The sequence below is a fragment of the Ambystoma mexicanum genome, chromosome 6q (assembly GCF_040938575.1).
Source record: "Ambystoma mexicanum isolate Mex_15411 chromosome 6q, UKY_AmexF1_1, whole genome shotgun sequence".
NCBI lineage: Eukaryota > Metazoa > Chordata > Amphibia > Caudata > Ambystomatidae > Ambystoma > Ambystoma mexicanum.
In genome coordinates, this window is record NC_090937.1 from 1544343298 (window position 1) to 1544359836 (window position 16539).

The following is a 16539-nucleotide window of genomic DNA, read 5'->3' on the forward strand; positions in this document are numbered from 1 at the left end:
AACTTGCTTGATGACCGTGATAAATGTGTTTTACTAGAAATGTATAAAATAGATATATATCTACTTTTTAATACAAACCTTTGGTCAGTGTTTCCTTGTGCCATAGTACTGTAGGCCTATTGTGTAAACCCTAAATACTGCTCATCTCCCTCTTGAGATAAGTCTGACTGCTCAGCCACAGCTACCAACTAAATATTTATGGTACAGACTAATACAAAAGGGGATTTATTGGTTTCACCTGTAGTCCTAATCTTCTGTAGTGCTCCCTAAGGGAACTGCACAGGATTCTGCCTAACAGGCGGCATTTAAGATATGCCCTCTGAACCTAAAACTACAATGCTCATGAGTACCCCATGCTGGTGGCAGTGTAATATCTAAAAATAAGCTATGCCTGAGATTAGGCATAGTGCATTGCTCTTCTTATGATCATGGCCACCACATCCAAATTGGAATTGCAAATGTCCGCTCCTGTGGAAGGTAATGTATATTCGGGTCTGATACTGGCACACAGCAGGACAGACACCCAGGGAAGCCAGCCTCTAAATGATCCCATTTGTGAGGGCCGGTAATACCATTCCCAAGAGACAGCGGCACAGCAGGCAGCTACCCTTGGCCCGGGTATCAAAGGAACACACCCATTCAGGAGGCATACCATCAAACCGAGGTGCTGCATATCTAAAGGTCTTTGTCGTCAGTAAAAAGAGAAGATGGTCAGAGTAAGATGGGCCGGGGGGCTCCGAGATCTGGAAGAAGCCTTCCACCATCTTGTTTCTCGCTGCCTCTCTTTCCCTTTCCTGCCGCCTCCACTTTCTCTGGAGCAAAGCACTTTGGGTGTAATATTTACAAGGCAATGTCCACTCCGGCCAAGTGCAGGGATTAGTCCCATAAAGCAGGCTAGTTTTAGAGCCATCTCCTGGGGACCTGTGCCTTTAAAAGAAGGGACAAGTCCACTTCAACAGATTCTCTCAGTTCCTCAAGCATCCTTTAAGGCGTAAAAGACATTCTCAAGATTCTCACTGGACTTCATTTTTGATGGTTTTACTGTCCAAATCTCTCAGAATGAGGTGAAGAAGGAGCAGTCAAAGACAGAAGGAAGATCTGTCCCCTAACCACTTCCAAGGCACATCGGGAGTGACCAGTGCGGTGGACCAGCACCAATCACTCTGCAAAGGATCTCCTAAACTGGAAGAGCAGATCTTGAACAGAAGCACCCTGCTCTCGAGTCCTTTGTAAAGCCCTCAGAGAAACTGGAGGGCCAGCACATGGATCAGCCCACCAAGAACTGAATCCAGGTAATGTTCAACAGATTGGGAACGTCTTTGAACAAGCCATGAAATTGTTTAGCTCTTTCCTCTCAGACCGAAGTCAGCAGGTAAAAACTAAGGGGTTTTCTGTCAGATCCCGTTCTCTTGGGTGTCTCACAGGGATCTTCCCTGTCCCCTTTTCTCTTTAATCTTTATCTAGGGTCCTTGATGAACATTCTGAGTAGTAATCGGATTAACATTCATTCCTTTGCCGAAGGCACCCAGATGTTCATGAAACATTCCTTAGGATCAACCAGTTTCTTGAAGAACCCAGTCTCTGGATGTCAGAAAATCAATTGCGGCTTGTTCCTGCTAAGACTGAGGTCGCCCTATTTGGTCCCTATTAGGGAAGCTGCCCCAAAATCCACAATTTATGGGTGCCGATCCAAACATTTTTCCCCAAAATCGAAAACTTGGATTGTATATGGCAAGATAACCTGGGGAGCAAAAGCGAAGTCAGTGCCAAAGTGCAGTGTTGTATTCCATGCATTTGCAAGTCTTACAGTTTATTCCTAGAAGTGATCATGCTGTTGCAGAGGGTTCATTAGTAAACTAGTAAATTCACATTTGGACTACTGCAACAACCTCCTTTCTGGAATTTCGGCAAAGCAGTGTCAGAGATTAAAAAGGGCCCAAAATTCATCCGTTGGACTTGCCTGTCATCTGAATAGGTCTGCCCATGTTTCGGCCCCCCGCAACACCCTCCACTGGCTGACAGTGGATGATGGACTAAACTTCAAGGTGGATTGCCCGATTTGTAACAGCCTAAATGAGCTGACTGTCATGTTTAGTGGACAAACTCACTTGGTATCAAACATCCAGGGTGCTATGGTCAGGGGACCAACTGTTGCTGAAAATTTCTCGATCTCACTGTGTCACGAGGGGAGACAGGCGATTTGCTGTATATGGCCCAACGCTGTGGAACAGCATCCCCAGCAAAATCAGAGCCCTTGATTCTCTTCTGAAGAGCTCTAAAGACATTTTAAACGAGGGACCGCTTGAGGCCTCTATGTTTTCTCCCCATTTGAGAACGTGGCCCCTCTTGACTGTTTCTTGTCCTGCCATTATTATTTGTTGATTTTACCAACTGCGCTTCTATACAATTAGGTTTGTCCTTGTGCGTCATAGAAGTTCCTCAAATCAAATCACAGTGAACTGCCCCCGCGGTCCACTTGGACCCTAGAGACTGGTAAGGTTGCTCCTGCTTTCAATCCAATATTCTTTATGTGGTAGTACCTTTGGGGTGGGTTTTTGTATAGTAATCTATTTTCGCTCTACGTGCAGAGGGTATGTTTAATTAAAGTATATATATTTTAATGAGGCTCGACAGGATATTCCCTTTATTTTCGACTGTGATACTGTGCTGTTTGGGTCACTACTGGTTCACCTTCACCTCCCCCTTAAGAGTATACCCTTCATTTGGCCCATGTTACCACAAAAGTCGGAAGCGGTATATCTCTTAATTGTCCATGTTTTACCTTTACGATTGCATTGTGTTTTGGTTTATAGAAGCATGAGGGCTAAGTGGGTCATTTTACCACTACTCACCTCCAGTCACTCTTCCCATAGGCTCAAAGCCAAAAGGCACTTGGTCCCCTTCATCATCGTAAATCAACCTCATTGAGTTGAAAAACATAGATCGGGATTCAGGGTTAAGGAACTTTCGGCTGTTGGCATCAACAGCATCGTTCCTACAACAATTATCAGCGCCATTCGGTGCTAGGGCCGATTTACTGGTCGTCGTGGTCGAGCATAAGACGCAGGACCAGACCTGCTTACCTTGTTCCCAGAAACTCTGGGCGCAACTGGTGACATATTAGCCTGCAGCACTGAGACTGGAGTCATACCTGCTGTGGCCGTTTTACATATTTGCAGCATTTGCACCTTGAATGCCTCACACTCTTTATTTCTTATAGGAGGATGAGGCGGATGAATGGCTTTGGGAGTGCAAACCCTTATTCGCCTTTTTATGTCGCCTGTCCTCCCTATCGGGTGTGCAGCCTTAAGTCTCTTCGCCCGACGACCGATAGTCAAACACACCGGGAACTTCAACAGAGGCTGTCCGAACGCTAATATAGCCGATAGTTCCATAAGGGATTTAGGATTAATTTGCTGACACGACCCGCACTCTTCGATATTGGGATCTTTTCCCAGACACCAGCTGCAGATGCCAATGCGGGTCAGTGATCGACATCTTAGAGTTGCAGTCCTGGCAACACTTGAATCCTGAAGCCTTAGGGGCAGACATATCGACAAATGTCAATAGAAATTCTCACGTGAGAACGAATGTCGAATTGCCATTTTCTCTCATGAGAAATGTTCCGAATAGTAACATCCTGAGCGTGCAGAATAAAGGAACTAAGGAAAAGGAGTGTAGTGATGTAATAAATTATACGGAAGACGTCACATCCGGAGCAGACGGGTGGCACTGTCGAGTCAATAGGAGTCGTGGTCAATATTGAGTTGTAGTACACACCCTGTCGAAAAGGATTTAGAGCAGCGGACGCTGGAAGGATATCTATCTGATGAGGAATACAATCCATTGAAGTTCCAAACCTGAAAAGGTACAGCTAAGTCTTCGGGGCTGGCATCGACCGAAACCGAAGCCGAGACCACCTTCAGAAGGTGAGTCTGATTCTCAACCCCCACTTTTCCTTTTAGAAAGCCAAGTAGGGAGGTTCAACAGACAACGCTTGGAGCTCACTCACCCCTCTAGGAGATGTGAAGGCGACCAGGAAAATTACCTTAAGGGTGAGGAACATTAATGAACAAGAATAAAGGTGCTCAAACTGAACATTCATTAAAAACGGGACTGGGACAACAAACTGGCATGGAGGAAACATATTAGAAAGAACACCCAGAAATTACATAACCATGGGCTTCATGAAAAATAAGTCCTGCTTCTGGGTCATCTTGAAGACCGAAATGGCTGCAAGAGACCCCTTCACCAGGGTCTGAAATTAAAGAAGCTGGGAGCTATTCAGCTCCTGCGTGTTGCCTATAAGAGTCTGGTTTGGTTAGCTTGATACAAACATCTACCAGGAGCTACTTTGGTTCTCCAGGCTAACTCATGTTGAGCAAACACACCTATGTGAATTTACCTCTGTGCATTTGAGACGAGCTATAAACAAACATTAGGACACATTATACAACATTTAAAGCAAACAGTGTGATGAATAACAGACACAATGATATGTTTGCTTTGCATCTGATGTGGAAGTCAGATTTGCAGAACACGATGTGCTTGTTCCTCGTTCCACAGAAGTAGCTCCAGCTAATCCACTTGCAATTTCGATCCATGCCTTCACAGTATAAATCTGCAAGCCTGCCCGGGCCAAAGACAATTCAACACATAGGGTGTGGAGCAAGGAATAGAGTGCAGTCATTATCCCTCTTCCAGCACCAAGCCGAAAACCTTAGCCATCTGCAGGCATAGATGGACTTGGTGGCAGGTCTAGCAGGGAGGAGTAGGTACAGAAGGACCTCAAACAGATCTCATTCCATATGCTTAGGCCTTTCAGCAGCCAGGCCTGAAGGTTGAGGTGGAAAAATGACTTACTGTAATTTTCTTTCTATTGATTCTTCTCCCGCAGATTCCTCCTCAGATAGATATCCATTCCAGTGTCAGCTGCTCGGAAACACTTTCGACAAGGGGTGTAGTGCACCCAGACTCGGGCGTCGATCAGTCTTGACTCGATGCCTCAGTCGGCTCCAGACGGAAGTCGCCATACATATAAAGTGTCATTACGCGCCCGTTCCTCAGTTCCCACTTCCCCCGTCTCCCCCAAGCAGAGTCACTGCGCAGAGGAATACCAGCGCAATATCGTTAAACAGTCAAAAGTCAACAGAAAAACAAAATCTCAGCTGGGATTTTATTATTTTTGTGGGAAATAGAGATCGCAGAAGGAATGCAACACTGAACCAAAAGAGGACAGAAGTCCCTGAAACCATTGTTCACTTCTTTCCCCTGAAGAGAAAGAAAGCCACTGACTGCGGACACTTTCATAGCAGGGATGGACGGGAGGGGTGATGAGGAATCTGCGGGAGAAAAATCCATAGAAAGAAATTAAGTTAGTTCTCCTTCAATGGATTGCCTTTCTAATGTAGATTCCTCATCAGATCCCAAAGCAGTACTTTTGTTGGAGGCAGGATTAAAGTACCTTACAGCAGAGGATTCTGCAAAACTGCCCTTCCAAATCAAGCATCGGCCCCACGGGCGACATCCAGCCTGTAGTATTTTGGAATGGTATGTAGTGATGACCAGGTAACCACCCGGCAAATGTCCTTTAGTGATACAACTCTCTGCACGGCCGTAGAGGTAGAGCTCCCTCTGGTGGAATGGGCCCTAATGCCCGGAGGCAACTCTTTCCCCACATTGTGAGAGCATTCAGAGATGCACAGTATGATCTATTTTGAGATGGTTTGTTTTGAAACGGCCAAGCCTTTTTTAGCCACAGAGAAGGCCACAAATAGACCTCTTCCAGGACTTCCCGGCACTCCCAAATGTGTGAGACCGTGCTCTGCCTTCTCAGGCCATCCGCCAAACCGGTTTCCGTTCACGCCAGATGGACTGCCGAAACCGAGATCTGGTTCTCCAACAGCCAGAACTACAGCTGTATCGCCTCTCTGCAAAGGGGGAGGGAGCGCACACCACTCTGCTTTTCAGGTAGTGCATGGCTACGGTATTGTCCTTCAAAAGCAGGACATACTTCTCCATCAGGCCAACCACATGGCTCGCAACTCCGTTTCTATTTATGTGCCACCTCGCCTACATCGCAGACCAAAGGCTGTTCACCTGCAAGTCCTAGCAGTGAGCGCCCTAACCCTTCAAGGATGCATTGGTTACCACCTTGGCCTGGGGACATGGAGGCCAGAATGGTTCCCCCAACAACATGTTGTTGCTGCAGGCCCATCAAGAGAGGTTGTCGACCAGTGAGCTAGACACCCTGAGAACGTCCCTCAAAGTGCCCAAGTACTGGGACCATTGACCGTTCAGGAGCCATTGCAGAGACCACATCCATAGGCTGGCCTCTGACACCAGAAAAATGCAGGAGGCCATGAACCCTAAGAGGCGGAGGAAGGGAGCCGCTGGTAAGGTGGCATGGTTCTGGAAGAGTTGGACCTTATGTGCGACGATAGCTACTCTCTCCTCGGGAGGAAAAGCCTTCTCCACTAGAGCTGCTAGGACAGCTTTGATAAACTAGAACTTCTGTGCTGGTGTTGTGTGGAACTTCTGCAAGTTCAGGAGAAGCCCAATCTGTGAAGAAGCAGGCAGGTGTCCTCGAGATGGAACAAAACCTGCTCCGTCCCCTAATTGTCTTTAAAGATGACCTCTGTTGTGTTCATTTGGTCCAATATATTCTTAACCCAAAAAGTCATTCAATCACAATGCATCTGTTTGAGGTTCCAATTCTCCGGAAAAGGGTATACGCTTAGGGATCACCTTTGGCGTGCCACGTGGAGGACCCTAACCGTTGCGAAAGAGTCTGTTTTGGTACGGGTAGAACTTTGCGAGACAAAGAATGGGTCAGTTTTTCAGAATTCGGATGTCCTAGTGACGTAAAAGATCAAGGCTCTTTTAGGATCTAAACGGTGCAACCGTTTCTTATCCTTGGAGAGGTGTGGTGGAGGGTAGAAAACTGGTAAATCTATGGACAGAGAGGTGGAACTCAGGAACCACTTTTGGGAGAAAGCCAGATCTGACCTTAAGGGAAACATTTTCAAACCAAAAAAAACACAGGAATGGGGGCTTGCAGCATAATGCCTGCAAATCACTAACCCTCCTGGCTGACATGATCACAACCAAAAAGGCGGTTTGCAAGAACAACAGTCTTAAGGAACAGGAATGCATGGGCTCAAACAGAGCCATCATCAAAAATGTCAAAACCAGATTTAAATCCCAGTCCGGGACAACAAAGGGAGTTGACGGAAAACTTACTAAAAAGGCCCTTCAGGAATTGCCCCATAACCGGTATTGTAAAGAAAGAACCTTGATGCAGGGAACTTTTCAAATCAGACAAAACCGCCAAATATCCTATGACTGTGGTAACATGAAAGCCTGCTGAGGCCAGTGACAGAAGGAACTCCATCACTGTAGTGGTGGCACAAGAGATGGGATCGATCTCAAGTACCACACACCACACCTCAAATCATCTCCACCTGCACGCGTACAGAGATCTTGTAGACGGTCTGCATGCAGCCTGCAATACCTCGAGTACCACCTCTGAGAGGTCCCAGTCATCATAACTCAACCTCTCAAGAGGCACGCATGTAGGTTGAAGGACTCTAGGGTCGGGTGGAGTATCCGACCTTATGGCTGGGTCAGGAGATCTCCGTGCCGAGGCAACAAGAGATCGGAGTACCACGTTCTCCTCGCCGAGTCCTGGGTGAGCAAGATCATGGTCGCTTGAAATCTCTTCAACCTCCTGAGAACCCCTGGAATTACGGGAATCGGGGGGAAGGAGTAGTGGAGAGGGAAGGTCCTATCCACGAGAACCACGTCCCCCAGTGCACCGTTCGCTGGGAATTACCTCATGCAAAACTGTCTGCACTTTCTGTTGGACTCTGTGGCAAAACAGATACACTGCTGGAGTACCCTAAAGAGAGGAGACCTCTTCCAGGACTTCCTTGCCCACTTCTCACTCACGTGAGACTGCTCTGCCTGCTTAGAGCATCCGCCAAACTGTTCTCTGTCCCCCCTAGATGAACTGCTAAAACCGAGAGCTGGTTCTCCAGTGTTAGGCAGAATCCTGTGCAGTGCCCTTAGGGACAACTACACACAATTAAGACTACAAGTGGTAATACAAGTTCACCTTTGGTACAATCCTGTACTTCTATGTTAAAGTGGTAGCAGTAGCGGAGCAGCCAGGCTTATCTCAAGAGTATATGAGCAGTAGCAGAGATTACACAAAGTACATTTATTTTTAAACCATCTGTTATAAAACACAACACTTCTATAAATTCGAAACCACACGTAAAATACACTACACACAACCAACTCACTTGGTACAGTATAACTCAAGGTAAGTACCCTATGTTTTAACGGACCGGTGTTGTGAAACAAAAGACGTTACCGGGAATACATATGCGGTCATTTTTTGACAGTAATGACAATTCGGTCTTACTAAAGATATGCGTATCCGGGGCAAGAAATGTTACCGGGGCAAAAACACACTTAGCACCTGAGTTAACCAGAGAGAGTTGAGGGCAAAAATCATAGGCAATACTTTTGGCAGGGCAGACAGAATCAGAGAACACTTGCTGCCAGAAATACAAGAGTCAATAGGCTGGGGCCAGTGTCAAGTGGAACCGGGTTCCTGTTGTCAAGGATCACACAGTCGGACAGTTCAAGATTCAACATTGCCAGGAGTACTTGGATATTGTCAACAGAGGAAGCAAAAGTTATAAGAAGGAGGGAAGACAAAGGCAAGCCTTGGATGAAGAGAAAGGGGATTCACCCTAGCTCCTCGAAGCAGAACACAGCACCTTATTCAAGGAAGAAGCTGGTGCCACAGCAGTTGTTCCTGGTAGTTTCCTGCAGACCCACAGTTCCTGGTGCTTCGGTCGTGGTGATGAGGAGGACTTCTGGAAGGGTCTGGACTATGCAGGGATGAAGCCAGCAGCAGGGACGGTGAATAAAAGGTGCGCTCCTTAAAAACAGGAGAGGCTCTTCAGATGGCTATCCAGACCACTACAGCAGTGTGCAGCGATTTCGACCAAGAAGACGATCCTCTGGCTGTGGAAGATGAGCTGGTTGACCCTACAAAGCTCAAGGGAAGAAGACTCGGGACTGGATCTTCTCTGGTCATCGAAGGGTAGATGGCTCAGGACTGCAGCAGGGCTTCACCGGGACAGGGTAGTTGCAGCAGCCATCTTCTTCTCCGCTTCTCTTCGGTTCCTTGTAGTTTCAGTGGCACCTCTAACTTACAGCCCAAGAGTCCTGCCTTTTATGCGAAAATCCCCCATTCGCACAGCCTGGCTGTCAATCACGCAGCAGGGGGGTTGTCCAGCCCGGACAACCACCTCAGCCAATCATGGCAAAGTGCGACTTGGGTTTCCTAGGATCCCCTGTGCAGAGGGCGACTACACCCCTCCCTCACATTCAGCCCACCTAAACACCCAGGCGCCTAGAGGAGGGCTTCTTGGCAGAAGCCCGCCAAAAGACAGTGAACGAAGAAGGCAAACCTGGTTTGCCATGCAAAGTAAAACACAAGAAGGACTTTAACAAAAATAAATGGCGAATAAACCCGACCGGAGTATTTGGTCAAGCGGGTTTGTGTTCGAGGCTAATATAATAGCCTAAAACAGTACCACATTTATATAGTACAAAGCAAGGCTCTAGGAGGTACAGATAAAAAGGGCTAGGAAGTAACCCTTTCCAATACTCCATGTAAGATGGGGTGTACTGGATCTGTGTTTAAATGACTATGTAAAGTTAATGGCAACTTTACCGTTTTCTGGCGGACAGTAGTCAGCCCCAGAAATGGAGTCGGTGGGAAGTCTAAAAGACAACCCTGTGTCACTGCACTGAAGGTGCTGTGTAACACACAAATGAGTGGGGCTACTGAAGTGGTGTACTCCAGAGTCCACAATCACAAAAACAGATGAAATACACATGGTAAAACATGGGTAAGAGTGGGGGAAAAGCTCACACTCTTACCAAGTGAAAAAAAATAAACTCCAGAAATCCAGCAAGGCTGCTGCGGTACTCACTAGGTAAGGGGAATTAGCAATTGAATGAGAATTATCCCTCACATCCAGCAACCAGAACCACAGCTGCATCGCATCTCTGCAGAGGGGAAAGGAGCGCATGCCACATTGTTTGTTCAGGTAGTGCACGGCCCCTGTGTTTTCTGTCAGAATCAGGCAATGTTTCCCCTTGAGAGACGGGGCAAACGCCCTCAGAGCTAGCCTGATGGCTCGCAACTCCAGCCTGTTGATGTGCAATCTGGCTTCTGTTGCTAACCAAAGGCCACTCGCATTGTGCACACTAACCCTTCAGAGATGCATCCGTGACCACCCGGGCCTGAAGCCAAGGAGGCCAGAAGGATTCACCCACCAAAGGATTGCTGTGGTCAGTCCACCAGTTGAGGTTGTGGACCACTTGGATGGACACCTTCAGAGGATCAGTGAGTGCTCCAAGGTAATGTGACCAATGTCCTCTTTGAAGTTATTGAAGGGATCTCATGCGCAGCTTGGCCGCTGGCACCAGAAAAATACAGGAGGCCATGACACGTAAGAGGCGAGGGAAGGAGCCGCTGGTAAAGTAGCGTGATTTGGGAACTAGTGTACCATCTGTGCTATGTTGCCGACTCTCTCCTCGAGAGGGAAGGCCTTCCCCACCCAGGTGTCTAGGACTGCTCCGATGAACTGGAGCCTTTGGACTGACGTTACATGGGACTTCTTGAAGTTCAGGGAGAAGCCCAGCCTGTGCAGTAGAAGACAGGTGTCCTCCAGATGAGACCATACCTTCCCTGCCGACTTCCCTCAGATCAACCAGTCGTCCAGGTACGGGAATACACAGACCCTTGATCTCCTGAGGTGACCCGCAGCCAACGTCATGAGCTTGGTAAAGACCACTGGAGCTGAGGTCACCCCAAAGGGGAGCCCTTTGAATTGATAGTGCTTGTCCCCTATGATGAACCTCAGGAAAATACTTTGCTTTCGATGTATCAGGGCATGGAAATAAGCATCCTGCAGATCTATTGACACCAGCCGTTCCTGTGACACCAGCCGTTCCTGAAGTTCAAAAGCGTGGAGAATTTCCCCTCAACATCACCATCCTGGATTTGTCTTTTCTCAGAAACTTGTTCAAGGCACTGAGGTCCAGAACTGGACGGAGACCTCCTCCTTTCTTGAGCACCAGAAATATCAGGAATACCAACACAACACTCTCCGATCGGGAGGTACCTCTTCCATGGCACCCTTCGACAACAGGGCTCACAGATCTTCCTCGAGCTCCTGTCCCCGTTGGATTGGAGACGGTGGGGGGAGAGGGGTCTGTCCAGTGGTTTCCTTAAGAAGGGAATGCCCCACTGAACGAGCTGCAGGGCGCAGGAATCACAGGTAATCTCTTGCCATTGGGGCCAATGGCTTGCCAACTGTCCACCAACCATCAAGTCATGGGAGGGGAAATCAAAGCGGCTTAGTGGGGGGTGCCGTCACTGCCACTGTTTGCTGGCCTCTAGAAGCCCCTCTGCCCCTTCGGGGACGCAGGAAATGCATCTGCCTCTGCCTGGCTTGTGGGAGCTCTGCTTCTGTGCTTTCTTGCCATAAGGCACATAGCGCCTGTAGCCTCTGCCCCTAGACGCAAAGCTGAAGGCAGATTTGGCCGACTGTGCAGCTAGGCCCAGCGATTTTGCAGTTATTTTAGACACTTTCAACATTTCCAGAGAGTCCTCAGCTTTCTGGCCAAAAAGAAACTCTCCCTCTGCAAGGCATGTTCAGCAGCCTATTCTGAAACTTTGGGGAGAAGCCAGAGGTTGTTAGATAGGCTTGCATTCTCAGTTCTATCGCCAACCCAATCGAACAGCCAACGCAGTAGGCCATGTCCAGGCCTGTTTTCAACGGCTGCTTGACTACCTCCTTCCCATCTTCCACCAGCCGTGTAAACCCATCCTGCATTTCACCTTAGAGGATGTAATGCGTTGCTAGCTCAATGGCTTTCCATAAACCAAAAGAGTAATTTAGCAAACCAACAGGCCACATCGGTGGCTTTTAACGCCATGCTGCCAGAAGCAAAGACCTTCTTGGCCATTGCGTCCAACCTATTACCCTCCCTGCCTCTGGGTTTGGAGGCAGATTAGAAGTGGATGCTGCAGGTGTGGTGGCGATTGTGGCTGCTTGCGTAAGCCCTTCTGGAGAATGGTGAGAAACCAGGAAAGATGGACACCTCTTTATGGAGCAGGGATGTTGCTAAAAGGAGGCTCGGGGTCTGCAATTGCCGGGTTAAGTGACATGCTATGTTCATTCACAGGAACTTCATCAAGATGTCTGTCAATATGTAGCCCTTAACAGTGGCTGAAGAGGACTTCAAACCTAAGGGGTTTACTACTCTTTCCACCAAGGTCCTAAATTTAACATGGGTGTGTGTGTAAGGCTAGCCCTGCCGAAATTCAACATCTGTAGACGTGGCCAGGCGCTGGCACTGTGTAACCCTCGGGCTAAAGCCAACAGGTCAGCTTGGTCGTCGGAAAAATCTACACCTCCCGACCCTATATAGATGGGATCAATGTCCCCATGTTTATCGTCCTGGTCGATGCTGAAAAACGACATCATGCATTAAAAAAACCCTGACCAGGAGAGCTAAGCTGTTCTCTGTCCCCGCCAGATGAACTGAGATGCGGTTCTCCAATAGCCAGAACCACAGCTGCAGAGCCTCTCTGCAGAGGGGACGGGAATGCACACTACCTCGTTTACTCAGGTATTGCATGACCACTGTGTTGTCCGCCAGAATCAGGACAGACTTCCATTCCAGAGATGAAGCAAACGCCCTCAGGGCTAACATGATGGCTCGCAACTGCAGCCTGTTGATGTGCCACCTAATTTTCGTTGCTACCGGGAATACAAACCTGATCCTCTCTGCTCGGGCATTACCTCTTCCATGGCACCCTTCAACAACACTACGCCCCATGAATCAGTTCCTGTACATCTATCCCCTTCCGAGTAAATGCTGCAGAAGAAAAACCACAGGAGCAGGCTAACCAACCATTAAAACATTAACAAGGGGATACCCCAACAGGGTGACCATACAACAATGTGAGAAGAAAAACCTTTACACAATAAAAACAGAAACTGTCATCCCAGAGTCATCACCAGATGGCTTCTCTTTTGGACAGAAGCGGCAACCAACAGAACTTTCTGAGCAGGGGTGGATGGGAGGGTCGATTAGGAACCTGCGGGAGAAGAATCCATAGAAAGAACATACAATAAGGTAATTTCTCCTTCTATGGATTGCTATTCTCCTGCAGATTCCTCCTCATGATAGATTCCCCAAGCAGTTAGGATAACAGAGGAGTACAGAAAGATTTAAACCAGTAGATTCTGCCGAACTGCCATACTAAGCCTATCATCAGCTCCCTGTGCAACATCCAAGGTATGTAAGGATGACCAAGTGGTCGCCCGGCAAATATTCCTAACAGAGACCCCTCTCTGGAGGGCCATACAACCTAAGACCCCTCTGGTCGAGTGAGCCCTGATGTCCGCTGAAAGCTCCTTAACCGCCGATTGGTAACACTCGGATATGCAAAGGATGATCCACTGTGACAGCGTCTGTTTAGTGATGGCAATGCCTTTTCTAAACTCAGACGCACGAGTGACATAGAAACTCAACGCTCTCTTGGGATTAAGGCGATTGAAACACTCCTCCTTCGAGGGATGCATAAGGGGGTAAAAGACAGGTAAATCAATGGACTGGGACAGATGAAATTCTGAAACCACCTTAGGAAGGAACAAGAGCCTTACTTTAAGAGAGACTTTCTCATGAAAGAACTTCAGGAATGGACGTTTGCAGCACAAGATTGCAGTTCGCTAACCCTCATGGCAGATGCGATTGTGACCAAAGAGGCAGTTTTAAGGGACAACAGCCTCAAAGAACATGAATGCATAGTCTCAAATGGAGCCGCCATCAAAAAGGTCCAAACCAGATTAAGATCATAATCTGGGACAACAAAAGGGATTAGGCAGAACCTTGTTGAGAAGGCCCTTCAGGAACTGGGCCATGACCGGAATTGTGAAAAGTAGAAGAACAAGTTACTTCTTACCTGATAATGTTCTTTCGATGGGATGTTCCTCCGACGTATTCCTTATCTTGATAGATCATCTCCAGCTTGCTGGCCTCGGAAAAAGAATTTCAGTAGAGGGCGCTGCGCGTCGATGTCCCTCGACAGCCTCCGTATCGGCGCTGATGTCATCATGCGTATAAATAGACTCACGCAGCATCCGTTGCTCAGTTCCGTTTTGACGTTAACAGTTTTACATGAATTGGTTATTGACCCAGAAGGAGCGTAAACTGTAACCACAAGGGAAGTTTTACTGAGGGGATAGATGGGAGGGGCGATAAGGAATATGTGGGAGGAACATCCCATCGAAAGAACGTTACCAGGTAAGAAGTAACTTGTTCTTCGAAGGGATTGTGTCCTCCGACGTATTCCTCATCTTGATAGACTCCCATAGCAGTGGTGTGTAACTGGAGGTGGGAGTAAAATTGCCATGTTTCCCTTCAAGAATGAACAGAGTGCAACACAGCTTAGCCAAATCTAGTCTCTTGGCTAGAGGAGGAATCCAGGTTGTAAAATCTTGTGAATGTATGTGCAGACGACCATGTGGCAGCCGCACATTTGTCTCGAATTGGTACCCCTCTTTGGAGGGCCGAAGAGGCTGCGACACCCCTAGTTTAATGAGCCCTAAGATTTTGAGGAGGCTCTTTCCCTGCCAGTTTGTAACATTCAAGAATGGCTAAAATAATCCATCTGGAAATGGTCTGTTTTGTTATCGGTGCCCTGAGTAACCTACGAACAGTTGGTCTGCTTGCCTAATCCTAGCAAGTCTGCTGATGTAAAAGCTCAAAGCCCACCTTGGGTCCAGCCTATGCAGCCTTTCTTCCTCCTTCTCCGGATGGGGAGGGGGATAAAATGAAAGTAAGGTAATCTTCTGAGTGATGTGGAATTCAGAAACCACCTTTGGGAGAAAATTAGGCTTTATGAAAAATTGTATGAGGGGGTTTACAAAATAGAGCTTGTAATTCGCTCACCCTTCTAGCAGATGTCAATGCCACTAATAAGACAGTGTTAAGGGTGAGAAATCTTAGTGAACAAGAGTGGAGTGGTTCAAAAGGAGTCCCATCAGGAAATGTAAGACTAAATTTAAGTCCAATAAGGGAACTTGGAATGGTCTTGGAGGATAGACATTGGTTAATCCCTTCAGAAATTGTATTATTAAGGGTAACTTGAAATACGATGGTTCCTCTGCAGTGCGCTTGAAGATCGATAGCACTGCAAGGTAGCCCTTGATAGTGCCAACCTGAAGGCCTGAATTTGCCAAATAGAGTAGAAAAGATAACACCGTTGGTGTACCACATGAAAAGGGGTTGATATTCTTTTCTCTACACCAGCTGCTAAATTTGTTCCAACGGCAGCGGTATAAAGTCTTTGTTGCTGGCCTTCTTGCCGAAAGCAACACCTCCATGACGTCATCTGGGAGGTCCCAATCCTTGTATCTCAACCTCTCAGATACCAAGCGTGAAGGTTGAGGGTTCTGATGTCTGTATGGAGAACCTGACCTCCCTTCTGCGAGAGAAGATTCTCCTTGAGTGGAAGACAAATTGGAGGGCAGATAGACATGTCCAGAAGGTCCGGGTACCACGTTCTCCTGGTCCAGTCCAGGGCAATTAGGATCATGGCTTTCCGGAACCTTCTCAACCTCCTGATCATTTGAGGAATGACAGGGACTGGAGGAAACACGTACAGAAGTGGAAACTCCCAGTCCACTAAGAAACACGTCCCCTAAAGCTCCTCTCGGGGGAAATTCCCTTGAACAAAACTGATCGCACTTCCTGTTGATGCTGGTGGCGAACAGATCCACTTGAGGGGTTCCCCAAAGGGTGAAGATCTGTTGAAGGACTTCCTGAGCTAGTTCCCACTAGTTGGAGACTGTATTCTGCCTGCTCAGAGCGTCCGCTGTCAGGTTTTTCTCTACGGCTAAGTGAACTGCCGATACAGAGATTCCTTCTTGGGTTGCCCAAAACCAGAGCTGCATCGCCTCTCTGCACAGAGGCAGTGATCCTACGCCTCCTCTTTTGTTGAGTTAGTGCATAGCCACTGTGTTGTCCGTCATTATCAGGACATTTTTCCCCTGTACAGATGGCAGAAAATCCTTCAGCGCTAGACTGATTGCTCTCAGCTCTAACAGGTTGATATGTAGTCTGGACTCCGATGGAGACCAACGACCGCTGATGGTCAAGTCGTTGGCATGGGCTCCCCACCCCGTGAGTGAGGCATCTGTGACTACTGTTATCTCCGGCCACGGTTGCCAAAACAGTTCTCTTTTCAAGATGTTCTCCTGGCAGGCCCACCACTGAAGGTCTCCAGCCACCTTGTCCGGAACCTGAAGGAGATCTGTCATTCTCCCTGAGAATTGCGACCACTGAGTTCTTAGTGCCCACTGAAGAGATCTCATTCTCAGGTGAGCCTCTGGCACAAGGAAGATGCAGGATGCCACGAGGCCTAGCAACCTCAAA

General features: G+C 47.8%; 1 protein-coding gene across 2 annotated transcripts in view; it reads right to left on the reverse strand.

The window, feature by feature from the left end:
• The window catches only part of DNAAF9 (dynein axonemal assembly factor 9), a 2133167-nt gene that overhangs the window by 380065 nt on the left and 1736563 nt on the right, over positions 1 to 16539 (reverse strand). The window lies entirely within an intron of this gene.